This window comes from Pelophylax lessonae, assembly GCF_965119305.1.
Source record: "Pelophylax lessonae genome assembly, chromosome: 4".
Lineage (NCBI taxonomy): Eukaryota > Metazoa > Chordata > Amphibia > Anura > Ranidae > Pelophylax > Pelophylax lessonae.
Genome location: NC_138771.1, coordinates 444,297,068 through 444,306,969, shown reverse-complemented (window position 1 = coordinate 444,306,969; position 9,902 = coordinate 444,297,068). Strand labels below are relative to the sequence as shown.

General features: G+C 42.6%; 1 long non-coding RNA gene across 1 annotated transcript; it reads right to left on the bottom strand.

Moving 5' to 3' along the window:
* Nucleotides 1-7,459: 7,459 nt before the first annotated feature.
* Nucleotides 7,460-7,814, bottom strand: LOC309554846. Its single transcript, XR_014225242.1, has 3 exons — nucleotides 7,751-7,814; nucleotides 7,653-7,692; nucleotides 7,460-7,501 (listed from the first exon to the last, which is right to left on the bottom strand). It is a non-coding gene; the product is annotated as an uncharacterized lncRNA (long non-coding RNA).
* Nucleotides 7,815-9,902: the final 2,088 nt, after the last annotated feature.

Genomic DNA, 9,902 nt, shown 5'->3' with positions numbered 1-9,902 from the left:
TAAGTTGTGTCAGTCTAATTACCTGCTGCGACAGAGCCTGATTGTCTTCTTTTAATTCAGCAAGTGCGTGTATTAACGCAGTTACTTGCTGTTTTAATTGTGTCACCTGAGTGGTTATTTCTGCTGAATCCATTTGTAGGTTCGTTCAATCTGTAACGCTCCTGCGTTTCATGTATGGTGTGGATTTTCAGCTGCAGAAATATTCCACTTCAGTAGTCATGTAAGAGAGATGCTGAGATACCATTCCCAACCTCAATGACTCATCATGTGTGGAAGGTCTTAATTCAGCTAGTAAATACACACACTCAACAAGCTGGTTCCTAGAGTGACTTTATGTATGTAGTAACACAGTGATGAAGATTTAAGAGACAGGTTGAGTGGAGGTGGTAGGTGACAGACACTTGAAGGTAAGACAGTAGCAGATGGATGCAGGTAGGTTTAGCAATCATGTATGGTAGCAGATGACAGAGTAGCAGGTGGACATACAAGAGTGATCAACCCAGTGCAGGAATAAGTAGCAGTAGTCTTAAGAGCTAGCAATCTAGATATGCAGATGTGATAAATAGTCTTTACTATGCAGAGCTAGATAGTGTAAGCTTAGTATAAGTTTATAGAGGGTTCCCCTGCGGGGTACTTAGCACTAATAGCAATACAGCCGAAGGTTGGTTCAGGAGGAGCGGATGATCCGGAAGCGGGATGCAGGGATCAGCACAGCGAGGTTCCGTCAGCGAGGTATGCTTGCAAGCACGAAAGCTTCAAGCCAAGTTAGCATCCAGGTAAGGGTGTTTGAACGAACACATGTGAGTGAGAACCGGCGATTTAAATAGCCATCTAGTCCGGCGCTGAATGATGACAGCTTCAGTCTTAAAGGTGTATGCGCACCTTTCCAAAAGAGAATGGTGGGGCGCATACACTTGTGAAAAAGAGTAATTTAGGGTACCAAAGGTACCGGAACATTACAGTTGGCCGCACTATCCGGAAGCTCCATGTGAGGCTCAAGGAGCATGTGGCCAACATAGTCAAGGGCTTCCCCAAACATAGCCTCTCTAGACATTACGATGAATGTCATAATAGAGACCCCAGTGGAACCCTGTTTTTGGGTATAGACAGGTTCTCGGGATACTGGAGGGGGAGCAATTTAAAGAGAGGAGTATCTAAGCTCGAAACGAGCTGGATCTATAGGCTCAAGTCTTATACCCCCCTGGGCCTTAATATTGAATGGGATTTAAATGCCCATATTAATAACTCTTAGTTTGGGTTCTCTCTTTTTGCTGTGCAATATGGGACATTTTTATGCTGATAGTTTTACATAAATTTTAAACAAATTTTAAAATTGTGGTCTTTTATTTTTGATATTTACTGTATGTATGTTTTTTATTTCATTACTATATGCATATTTTTGTGATCAATTATTACTGTTTAATGGGGCCTCCTTGTTCCTGGGATGCTCTTGACGATGAGCATCGGTAGATGGCGCTGTCTCCCCCGGGCCGCGGCTTTTTACCTTATGGTGGGCATATATATACTTTTCCCGAGTATTGATTACGTGCCCCTTTCTGGTTAATCCTAGGTTTAGGGCATTATCCACACGGAGGGAGATTGAGTTAATGATTACTTAATTAGAATATGGGATGTATTTGGATTTATTTTTCCTTCTCCTTCCCCATATTGCTCTCTCTCCTTCCGGTTTATGCGGTGGTTTCGGATTGTGGAGCGCATACCTGATTTCCGGTAGGCGGGTTCTCCTCCGCAGCTATAGAAGGCACTAGCGCACCTTGTAGCCACACCCCATGACGACGTCTATTACGACGAAACATACGTCGGGTGGCGTGCTTGGTGACGCGTGTCGCAGCGTGGAGGAGACAGAGCGGCCATCATTCCGGTGGTCCATGCTCAAGACGCCCAGGAACATCGGGGAGGTCTCTGCTAACTGTCATGGATGCGAGATGTCTTCTTCTTTCCTGTAAGTTGCCAAATATGAATAAAGCCTAAAAAGCAGTCTGCGCTATGTGATGTCCTTTTTTTCTTCCGCATACCACACCATTCTGTGAGCCTATTGGACAACATTTTGGGAAGCCTTCTGTTACTATACCTACCGTTTATGCGCATTTGATCTCTGTCATGGAGATCAACTACATCTGGTAAGGAGTATTGGTGCTGGAGTGCTTTCTGGTGGTGGTTCTTCTACTTTGGAAATATTTCTCAAGTGTGGAGACGGATCTTTATGGACTGCTTTCTCATATATCTGGGACTATACTAGATAGGGTTTAGCGCCACAGTTATTGTTTTTATTATATATTTAACCACTTTACCACCGGAGGATTTTCCTGCTTTACGTCCAGGCCACTTTTTGCAAATTGGCACTGTGCGACTTTAACTGATAATTGCGCGGACATGCAACGCCGTACCCAAATGAAATTTACGTCCTTTTTTCCCACAAACAGAGCTTTCTTTTGGTGGTATTTGATTATCTCTGCGCTTTTAATTTTTTGCGATATTAATAAAAAAAGAGCGAAAATTTTGCAAAAAAATTGACATTTTCTACTTTGACAGTTAAAAAATATCCAATATTCAATGTATTTAGCTACATGTCTTTGACAAAAAAATTCTCAATGAGCGTATTTTTAACCGCTTTAAGACCGGAAGATTTTACCCCATTCCTGACCAGGCCATATTTTGCGATTCGGCACTGCGTTACTTTAACGGACAATTGCGCGGTCGTGCGACGCTGTACCCAAATTAAATGTATGTCCTTTTTTTCCCCACAAACAGCTTTCTTTTGGTGGTATTTGATCACCTGTGCGATTTTTACTTTTTGTGCTATAAACAAAAAAAAAGCGACAATTTTGAAAAAATAACAATATTTTTCACATTTTTTATATGAAATTCCGCCCCAAAAAAATGTAAAAATCTAATTTTTTTTAACATTTTAGGCCAATTTGTTTTCGGTAAAAAAAAAAATCGGAATAAGCGTATTTTGATTGGTTTGCGCAAAAGTTATCACAGCTACTAACTACGGGAAAGATTTATGTAATTTTTATTGGGTTTTTTTTAACTACAGTAGTAATGGCGGCGATCTGCGATTTTTTTTGCAGGACTGTGACATTGCGGTGGACAGATCGGACCCCTAACTGACATTTTTTACACTTTTGGGGGTACCAGTGACATTACTACAGTAATCAGTGCTATAAATATGCACTTTTACTGTAATAATGTCACTGACAGGGAAGGGGTTAACTTTATTGGTGATCAAGGGGTTAAATGTATGCCTGGTGCTTACTGACGTGCAGAGATGTATAGTAACTAAGTAGAACTACTTCACTACTGTACTTAAGTACCAAAAGACGGTATCTGTACTTTCCTAGAGTAGAATATTTTTCTCCTACTTCCACTTTTACTTCACTACATTTTTTTCAATGATTTCAATACTTCTACTCCGATATTTTTTTTTTTTTTTTTGTGCTGCATAGTTACTCGTTACAATTATAAAAATTACCACTGCCAGAACAGTAGATGGCAGGTTTCATGAAGCTCAAAACATGTGTATTATCAGCGCATACGAAAATAAAAGCTACTGTATGTATAAATAAAAGCTGCATTTGAAATAATAAAATACAATATGATGTTCAAACTTTTGACTTCTTTCTTTAATAACTACATAACACAGTACTTGTACTTTTACGTTCAGTACTTGAGTAGGAATTTTTTTTTCAAAACTACTGGTACTTTTACTTTCAGTACTTGAGTAGCAACATTTTTTAAAAAAACTACTTGCAATACTTAAGTACAAAAAATGTTGAATACTTTAGTACTTCTACTCAAGTCACTTTTTGATCGAGCACTTCCACTTCTACTCAAGTCACTTTTTGATCGAGCACTTGTACTTTTACTCAAGTATAGGTTTCGAGTACTTTATACAACTCTGCTGACGTGTGTTGGGGGAGGGGATTGTGTGACACAGGCACAGATTGCAGGTTCAGCTATGCTGAATCCTGTAATCTGTCCCTGCCTGTCACATAGGAGATCCGCCCGCTCTGTTTACACAAGCGGGCGGATTTCCTCACTCGATCCCCGACGATCGGGGAAGAGCGGAAGTGATCACCGCCTCTCCTCCCCTGGCCCTACTCCCGCTGTGTCTAATTACAGCGGGAGCGAGCCTCCGGCGGCGCGCGCACGCCGCCAAGAAGGGGAGGAGTCCAGCGACGTAGGTCTACGTCGCTGGACGATAACGAGCCACTTTGCCGCAGTACCAGCTCAGTGAGCGGTCGGCAAGTGGTTAAAGCTTATACCTATTATATCAATAATACACATACAATTCAAGAGTACTCCCCCCCCCCCCAATATATAATGAATATCGGTTGAATATTATAAAAGTGAATACATATAAAATGTTCCTTGAACTTATTCAATTAAGTAGGCCTATGTATATGCTTCATCTAATACAACTATACATTAATATTATTGCTAATAAAATCACTACAAATAATGATATTTCCTCAAGCAAATTTTTAAATAAGCCCTTCAAAAAAATGAAACATCCTGATCCCTTGTCCATTGTTGAAGTCAAGACAAGAATGACATTATATTGTATGTGAAAAAAGTGCGCTGATTACAGTGTGGGTAAGCCGCTACCTTAGAGCAGTAAATGGTATAATGAGTGAATAAAAATTAGGTGCGCTAACCAAAAAAGCAAAAAATCATATACATCAAAGCATAAATGGTGAAATCCGTGATGTGACAATGAATGGATGCAGGTGCCAGGTATAAATGTGCATTAACAAAAAAATGCAAATCAATACATTTGAACAACAAAAATACCCGTGTGTATCAAACAATAGTGTCCATCCAGGTACGTGTCAACAACAGTCCAAATGAAATGTGAACGGTGAATCAAAAGTATAAATCCAAAAACTCTCTGGTGAAGAAACAATAATACTGAAGATGTGTAGACCACGTGAATAAAAGTTCAGCGTCCCACCACCAGCTTTACTTCTTACCAGAAAATGGAAGTATAAAGGGCATAAAGAGAAAAACTCTGCTCCAGAGATCATGCAGTGAAGGAGAAAGCTCCAAACGAGAGGCTAGCACTGTTCCCCAAATGGAGTGGTTAAACTCTTACCAAAAGGAGTATTAACTTGAGCCTTGAGCAATCTGATAATCCTGTCCTGCACAGAATCAATATGGGGTAGATCTCTGGTGTAATCTCATATATCTTGTCCTTAAAGAAGAACTTCATTAGTTGCAAACTACACAGCACAGCAAAGATCAACTGTGGATAATCCTGGAAAGTTGAAGATCTACCTTTTGTTGGGAAGAAATAGTTGTTCCTTTCACTAGACTGATTGCAGACATTACTCTCATTATAACCCAGCCTGGTACTATGGCTAGTCCTCATCTTGGTGTGTTGTCTGGGCCGGTTTAAATGTATTGGCCTGAGAAGGTCTTTGCTAAGCCTCTAAAAATTTCTGTAAGAATCTACACTCAAGGATAATGAACTTACATTCACCTCATGACACAGATGGCTGCCAGGATGCCCATATAACAATATGTAAAATAATATGTATAGGCCTCATATGATTCCTTTTAGCCCCAATAGTTCTGACAATACTGTAAGTATTTCCACAAATTTTTTTATTTAAAAATGTGAATTTATTTTTTAATTAATCAATTCTGAAAATACCAATAGATACAGTGCCTTGAAAAAGTATTCACACCCCTTGAAAATTTTCCACAATATTTCATGTTGCAACGAAAGAAAACAAAATTAAAATGACGTTTTCCTCCATGAACTAACTTCTGGTTTCCATGGAGCTCTACCTGCTTCCACTCCCAGCAAGTAAGCGACTGTGCAGCCAGCATTACAGGCCGCTGAGTCCTCAGACGACCGTCGCGAGCAGCACTGTGCAATACAGGCCTCAAAAGTCCAGATGAGAGTCCTACTACCGACTCACGAGTCATGACGACGACCATCCAGAGCAGAGAGCACCCACTGTGAGTGTGTATATTACAATTACAGGCCTGAGGCCTCCCCGCACACAACCGTGTGTCCAGAGCACTTTGTGTGCATTACAGGCCTCCTCTGACTACTGGCTTCCAGGGCACTGTGCAATACAGATAAAAATACAAAATATTGCGCTAGAATAAAACAGTGCTGATAGATCAAAATCCCAAACATAAATGAATATGAGCTGCTAGCACAACATCCCATTGGTAAGGAACAATACAAAGTATAAAGTAAAACAGCAGCGCTCAAGATGTATCAATAATAAAAAACAAAGTCCTCCAGTGAGATATATTAAACACTGTGGAGAGTATTTAGTAGGTATACCACCAAAGGAAGCCAAAAATGCAGCCTCTTACCAGATGCATGAAATAAAACAGCCTTCCAAACAGAGAGGTTACTGTTATTTGGTCAACGGATCTGGCGATGAGGATCCCACCGACTCCAATAATGTGGTGTATTTATAAAAAGATGAAAAAGGCAATCATTGCGCAAACATCTTACACATGTTTTTTGATGAAACAAAGATGATGTACAAGGTTTAGAAGAAATCCCTCAGTGAGATATAACAAACACTGTGAAAATGGATTAGTAGGTCCACCACCAAGGGAAGCCAAACATACAGCCTCTTACCAGAAGTATATATTTAAACAGCCGTCAAGGCATATGCGCTGCTGTTGCCTGGTCAGTGGATCCAACGATATCAACCATACCCGTTCCAATCATACAGCACATTCCAAAAGAAATAGGGAGGCGATCATTGCGCAAACATCATTCACAAATGTATTAAAATAATAAAAAAAGCAAACAGGGTACTCACACTTTCCCTTATAACATAAGCGTATCACAGTATGGCATGAACTTGTTTCCAACCAACAAAATGGCCGACCTCCAATAGTGTAAGGCACCTGCGTCAAGCAGCTAGCTTCCTCCCAAGGGAGTGGGATCCTCATCGCCAGATCCGTTGACCAAATAACAGTAACCTCTCTGTTTGGACGGCTGTTTTATTTCATGCATCTGGTAAGAGGCAGCATTTTTGGCTTCCTTTGGGGGTGGACCTACTGAATACTCTCCACAGTGTTTATCATATCTCACTGAGGGACTTTGTTTTTTATTATTGATACATCTTGAGCGCTGCTGTTTTAGAGTCGGTTCACACTGGGGCAACACGACTCTGTACTACTTCGGGGGCGACTTGTGCATTCCCATGCACCACGACTTCGGAGCGACTTGCATGGAGTTCACATAATGGAAGTCTATGCAAGTCGTTTCGAGGTCGCCCCGAAGTAGTACAGGACCCTTTTTCTAAGTCGGAGCGACTTGTGTCGTTCCTATTAGAACAGGTCCTGTAGCAGTCAATGGACTGCGAGGGAGCGCGACTTGTCAGGCTGAAAAGTCGCCTGACAAGTTGCGCTAGTGTGGACCGGGTCTTACTTTATACTGTGCAATACAGGCCATTCCTCAGACCACCATCCAGCACTGTGCAGCATTACAGCCCTCCTCTGACCACCAGCATCCAGAGCACTGTGCATTACAGGCCATCCCACTCAGACCTGTGACCACCATCAAGTACTGTGCAGCAATACAGGCCTCCTCTGACCAGTGACCACAGGTATCCAGAGCACTGTGCATTACAAGCCATTCCTCATACCTGAGACCACCATCCAGCACTGTGCAGCATTACAGGCCTCCTCTGACCAGTGACCACTGGCATCCAGAACACTGTGCATTACACGCCCTCCCTCAGACCTGAGACCACCATCCAGCACTGTGCAGCATTACAGGCCTCCTCTGACCACCATCCAGAGCACTGTGTAGCATTACAGCCACCGTTCAGAGCGCTTTGCAGCATTACAGCCATCGTCCAGAACACTGTGCAGCATTACAGCCACTGCTGAGAGCACTGTGCAGCATTACAGCCACTGCTCAGAGCACTGTGCAGCATTACAGGCCTCCTCACTGTCCTCAAACTGTCCGGAACATTGTGCATTGCAGGCCTCCTCCTCACCGTCCACGTCCAGACCTCACAGAGGCGAGTCGGACTCCTATTTCCCCATCCCCACTGCTACACAAACTATACAGGAAATGTCAGGGTTTGTGACTGGTAGAAAGAAAGAGAAGATCTATAGATGTATTTTACATTTGATGTTAGGGCAATAAGACCCTTTGAAAACCATGTGGAAACACTCGCTGGTAAAAATACAACAAACTTGAAGCGTCATTTGCAGACAACTCATCCCGAAATTCATACAAAAGGTAAGCACAGCACACTTAACTCCACTTTAGATGACAAAAGTCTTATCTATGTACATTGCAGGGATTTTTTTAACAAACTTTGTTGCAGTCAGATTGCATACCTTTAGTTATTCTGAAGTATAGCTGTTTGTTTGTCTGTCCATGTCGTGCACTTAGTCACTGAATCTAAATTAATTAATGGGAGTGATTTCATAGTATCTATTAGCTACTGCTTTCGCTGAATTGAAATATCTCACCAAAATATATATAGAGGGATGTGGTCACTGAGAGGAGCACTGTCAATAATTTTCGCATGGGACAGGGCGCCTAAAGGCCTAAGGCCGGCCCTGGTATGAGCCATAAATGTAGTATATAATAGAGAGACAACTTGAAGCTGACTGTGTGGGATGAGAGAGAAAATAAAATCAGAATAACTTGACCCCCCCCCCAATTCATCCCCACAGACACAGAAAACCTCCAATGATGTACCAAGTCCAGCCAGTGCACCACCATAGCAAACTATTTAGACTGCTCTTTTAAGTGCTTCAAAAAAACGAAATTGACTCTAAGGAACAGCAGGCCACTGAAGCCACGGAGGAGGCCATAGCAAAATGGATTGTGTGCACTGGATTACCAGTCAGACTGATGTGCTGCTCAATGCTGCCTGTTTGGGGAGATGCTCTGCCTGGGTCTTCTGCAGCATTTTGAAAGAAACCAAAAGACTGGCTTCTTTGCTGTGGATGGTGCTTCTTCCAATTTTCAATTTTTCAATATTCTCCTCTTACACATCATCTTCAGAGTCAGACAGATCCTCATCCTGTATGTGGGGCAATGTGGATTTTCTTACTGCACGGGCATAGTCCTCTGCCTTCTTCAGCAGCTCCTGAATATTATCATCAGCCACATCAACAAGGGTTTCCACAGACAGTAGGGTTGACAAAACAAGCAGCTGCTGCAAGTGGTGAGAACATTTCATCAGTTACTTGGATCTAAGAATGAATTAAGCCAAATGCTGGTTTACATTCTCTTTCATCCTCTGTGCAATTGTGGCATGGTCTTGGTAGCTAGTGTTCTGTTTAAAGTCCTTAAGGTGGCTGAGTAGATCAAAGAGGGCAGGGACATGGACATGGTGTCACTCTAGAGGGTTTTAATATGTTCCACTCCGCAATAGGCAGCAGTAGGTCATGCAATGATGTGAGCTTTTTCCATTTAAAGCGGAGTTCCACCCGAAATTTATACTTACCTCCATCTTCTCGCTCCCGGTCACCTGAAAAACAAATGGATAATCGCAATTTTTTTTTTTTTTCACTTACCTTTTAGAGAAAATATACTCACCTTACTTCCTTCTTCCTCCCCTCGGCGGCCACGGCGATTCGTCACTTCCTGGATTTTGCAATGATTCCTGGGAGCTGAACGTCATCGCTCCCAGGAATCATTGCGCCTGCACCGGCCCCGACGTCAGTTCCGGGGCGCGCGCGTCATTCCCTTCTAAACAGCTTCTGGGCATGCCCAGAAGCTGTGGAGGGATGACGCGCGCGACCCGGAAGTGACGTCGGGGCCGGTGCAGTGCATCGTGGGACCGAAGAAGGAGGAAGAGGACCGAAGAGGACGCGGAAGAGGATCGTGCTGGCTTCAAGCTGCCCACACCTGAGATGGCAGCGCTGGA